The sequence below is a fragment of the Primulina eburnea genome, unplaced genomic scaffold, assembly GCF_022965805.1.
Source record: "Primulina eburnea isolate SZY01 unplaced genomic scaffold, ASM2296580v1 ctg739_ERROPOS11973397, whole genome shotgun sequence".
In the NCBI taxonomy this organism is placed as follows: domain Eukaryota; kingdom Viridiplantae; phylum Streptophyta; class Magnoliopsida; order Lamiales; family Gesneriaceae; genus Primulina; species Primulina eburnea.
This window is the reverse complement of record NW_027331510.1, coordinates 543,035-547,920: the sequence shown is the minus strand read 5'-3', so window position 1 is coordinate 547,920 and position 4,886 is coordinate 543,035. Positions and strand designations below refer to the sequence as shown.

Sequence of the window (4,886 nt, the reverse complement as noted above, 5' to 3'; positions counted from 1 at the left end):
TCTCCTAAACACAGAAAAAGGCATCAGATTAATACTCGCACCAAGATCACATAGAGCTTTATGAAAATTAATGTCACCAATAATGCAAGGTATAGAGAAACTCCCTGGATCTTTTTGCTTAGGAGGCATCTTGTTTTGAACTAAAGCGGAGCAATTTTCAATCAAAATCACCGTCATATGATCTTCTAGCTTCCGCTTATTTGCTACGATATCTTTCAAAAATTTTGCATAACTTGGCATATTCAATAAAGCATCAGCAAAGGGAATGTTAATATGCAATTTTTTAAATATCTCAAGAAATTTACCAAATTGTGCATCTAATTTAGCTTTTTTCATTGCTGCAAGAAAGGGTGGAGGGATAACAATTTTATTCTGTGAAATAGGTGTAGATGTAGAGTTAGAAGACTTACCTCCTCTATTTTCCACCTCATCCTCACCGTGCTTGGTCTTTTCCTCATTAGACTCGAGTGCTTTTCCACTACGCAATTCCACCGCCTTCACATGTTCTCTTGGGTTAACTTCCGTGTTGCTTGGTAAATCTCCTTGCTCCCTATTAGCAATCAACTTAGCCAATTGTCCAATTTGATTCGCTAACCCCTTTATGGATGCATCTTGGTTCTGAAATCTCGTCTCTGTTGCAGAAATAAATTTAGTCATCATTTGCTCTAAATTGGATTTCTCCTCCCGAGGCGGTTCTGGCTTGAATCCTTGGTGCATCCCATATGGTGGACCTCTTTGTTGGCGATTTTGGTTGTTTTGACCTCCCCATGAAAAGTTTGGGTGATTCCTCCATCCCGGATTATATGTGTTCGAATAAGGGTCATTTCTAAGACGGTTCTGGAATCCCACTTGTTTTATCGGTGCAACCTCAGACACATAGAATGGATTGCCATCTTGGCAATCCTGCACGTCATGCTCACCCCCACACTTATCACAGAAAATTTCTTGCAGACGCATAGCCGACCCACTCATGCTCATCCCATCAATCTTTTTATTCAATGCCTCTAACTGTGCTGAAACCGCCGACAAATCATTAACTTGATTAACTCCAGCACCACGTCTCTGCCTATCAGAATGAGGATGATAGCTACTAGCAGCCATCTCCTCCAATAACTCATATCCTTCCTCAGCCGTTTTTCTCAGTAAGTTACCACATGCAGCAGCATCTATCATAGTACGGTTAGGATTAAGCAGACCGTAGTAGAAAGTTTGAACAACTAACCCAAGAGGCAGCTCATGGTGTGGACATCTCCTCAACATGTCCTTGTAGCGCTCCCATGCCTCGTAAAGTGACTCTTGCTCATATTGAGCAAAAGTAGTAATGTCGGCTCTAAGCTTCATAGTCTTCGACGGAGGAAAGTACTTGATCAGGAATGCCTTTGCCATATCCTCCCATGTAGTAATAGACCCTACAGGCAAACAGTTTAACCACGACTTAGCTTTATCTCTCAGCGAAAATGAAAATAAACGCAAACGAACAGCATCGTCAGACACGCCATTAAACTTAAAAGTATCACAAATTTCAAGAAAGTCAGCTATATGAGAATTAGGGTCGTCAAGTGCACTTCCCCCAAATTGGACAGTGTTCTGAATCATCTGAATGATAGCTGGCTTGATCTCAAACTGATTAACTCGGATGACTGGTCTAACGATGCTTGGACGTGCTCCATCAAGAGACGGCTGTGCATAATCCAGCATCGGTATACGCCTTGGCTCCTCTCTTTGTTGATCTTCTTCCATTCTTTCCTTCGCTCTTTGCTGCTGTAGTCGACGTCTAGCTGTGCGTTCAATCTCGGGGTCAAAAAGCTCAAGCTTAAACTCGAGTGATCTTCGCATGCACCACAAGAAAAATCTGCAACACAATGAGAGTATCAAATAACAATAAAATAAATAATACAAAAGAATTTAAATGAAAAATAAAAAATTGTGAATCAACAGTTCCCGGCAACGGCGCCAAAAACTTGATCGAGCAAAACTTGCACAGTGAATAGTCCCAAAATTTATTTTATAAATTAAAGCTCGATTTAAATATCGCAAGTGCACGATAGTCAAGTTATAATAAACGTAAGTGAATACGAGTATCGTTCCACAAGGACTGCGTTACACTATTTTTATTTTCAAGTAAAATTTCTTTAGCAACGATTAAATGGGTTGATGATTAAACTAATGTAGATTAAACAACTAAAATAATTAAAATGCACAGAAAACGTCTTCAAGAGAGCAATGATTAATTTGGATTAAATCAAATGAGAAATGAATTTGTTGGGAATTATCAGTTCACCTACCACTCGTGTTTAAATAACTACACTCGACTTTTACTCGTGCATTCGACGGAATTCCCTAGACTAATTAATATACTCTGTCGAGCAATATTAATACTAATCATAAACATGCAGTACTCAAGTGTCCTCAAGTATTTAACAGTTCAAGATTGCATTACATTCTATGGAATCCACTAGCTTTCATCCGGGTGAACTACCACTATCGACACGTACCCAATTCCGTATATCTACTAAAATTGCAAGTGCGTGGTTTATACTATTTGATCCTATTGTTAATTATTCTATCGAAATCATCAACAACATGAAATAATCAAAGGAAGTTAGCTAGGCTTCGATTGAAATAAGAAAGAACGATAGCATAAACAAATCACTAATAAAAACGTCGAGAAATAATGTTGAACACCGAGTACGGGGTAGGATCCCCTCAAATCCCAACAAATCTAGAGTTTAGCTACTGAAATTCATGATAAAAACCAACAATCAATGTAAGAAATAAAATACTGAATAATGAAAATACTAAAGATGACGACGGGTGACGGCCACGACGCGTGGAAATCTCGAGGTCTTCGAAATGTCCTTTGCTCCTAGCCTCCTCTCCAAGAAAAGTGATGAAAAGTCTGATCAAGATTGAAAAACGGCTGCTGATCTCGTGTATTAGGTTTAGGTGTAGGATAGAGTCCCTCAAAATTTGGAAACAAATCTTCCTGAATCTCTCTTCTCGCTAGGGCGGTATATTTTGACCGCCCTAGCGAGAGGTCCTCGAATAAACTTCCTCGAGCATGTCCCTGGTTTCGCTGGGGCGGTCACTTTTGACCGCCCTAGCGAGACACTTGCGCAAAAAATCCTCGGCCAGACCACAATGCTCGCTGGGGCGGTCACTTTTGACCGCCCTAGCGAATCCTCTTCGATATTATGCCAAAGTTTCTCCCACTTTTTGGTTCAATTCCTACAAAATAACCACAGAATACACGAGATCAGTCAAATGCTAAATAATGCTAAAAAAATGCAAACTTCAACTAAAACAAACTAATATGATGCATGAATGCGACTCAAAACCAACACTAAAAAAACGTAAAAACGAGTCCTATCACTGCCCACCAAATATTAATGGGATAACGGCAGATCCACAACCTGATTGGAGATTTGACAACTTATTATCAGAGCTTGATACGATTGAAAAGAAGATTATCGCGAATTTAGATCTTTATGTACCTTTTGACAAGAAGCACCTAGGTAAATTTTTTATTTTGCTTCATTATATGAATTTTATTGGTTATAACTTTTTTTAACTCATTCAGAACTTGAGAGCTTCAAAGCAGAATTATTGCAGCAACTTGCCCACAAACTTGATTATGGTTGCCTGATTGCCATGCTGTGTCGTCTGTGAAACTATACCAATGAAGCTCAAACACAGTCTTGTTAGAGTAACTGATCAAATTCATAGGTTTTCTTAAAAGAAAAGATAGATCATTGTCGAATTTCGGCCCAGACAAAATGACAAGAACGTTGGGGTTGACGACGTGTACTACTTCTGCTCCTTTCTGCATGTACCTGTGTCGTCTGTGAAACTATACCAATGAAGCTCAAACACAGTCTTGTTAGAGTAAATCAAATTCACAGTGTTAATAAATGTAACTAGGGTTTAAAGAATTTTGGTGTATGACAAATCCAAATCAACCGCGGCTGGAATTCCAATTAGCCCAATCGCTCTTAAACCGGTGATTTTCGACCGCTGACTCTTCAGACTTCGACAAAAGCGAACCGGCTATTTAAGAGAATAGAAGACATTCTCTGACCGGTTGAATGCATTCAAAACTCCTTGAAGTCAACAATTACACATCAATTCCAAGAATTATATGCATTTATCTCTCTATCCCAGAAAGGAAGCTCAAAGATTGACGTCTTATTTTGATACTAAGAGAACAGTTGCCTTAAAAGGAAATCCTCAAAGAAAGAGCTTCAGATTTATGATAAGAAAAAGGAAGATTTAATGCGCACATTTATTGCTCATAAATATGAAAGCGACTCATCTGATTCAGAAGCTCGGGTTTATGTTAACTGTCCTTTCCGACCGTTAAGTCATTCGACTATATCAACAGAAAGGGTTGCTAGCCAAAACGCAGGGGAAGCAATACAGCTTATACAGAAATCCAAAAGATCATTGAGCTTGCCTTCTGATCGAGCAAAACTTGCACAGTGAATAGTCCCAAAATTTATTTTATAAATGAAAGCTCGATTTAAATATCGCAAGTGCACGATAGTCAAGTTATAATAAACGTAAGTGAATACGAGTATCGATCCACAAGGACTGCGTTACACTATTTTTATTTTCAAGTAAAATATCTTTAGCAACGATAAATTGAGTTGATGATTAAACTAATGTCGATTAAACAACTAAAATAATTGAATTGCAAAGAAAACGTATTCAAGAACGCAATGATTAATTTGGATTAAATCAGATGAGAAATGAATTTTTTGGGAATTATCAGTTCACCTACCACTCGTGTTTAAATAATTACACTCGACTTTTACTCGTGCATTCGACGGAATTCCCTAGACTAATTAATATACTCTGTCGAGCTATATTAATACTAATAAAAAACA

General features: G+C 38.3%; 1 non-coding gene across 1 annotated transcript; it reads left to right on the top strand.

Annotated features, from left to right (window-relative positions):
- The first annotated feature begins 1,231 nt into the window (after positions 1-1,231).
- LOC140822272 (small nucleolar RNA R71) lies at positions 1,232-1,338 on the top strand. The gene has a single exon (XR_012115925.1). It is a non-coding gene; the product is annotated as a small nucleolar RNA R71 (small nucleolar RNA).
- The last annotated feature ends 3,548 nt before the right edge of the window (positions 1,339-4,886 follow it).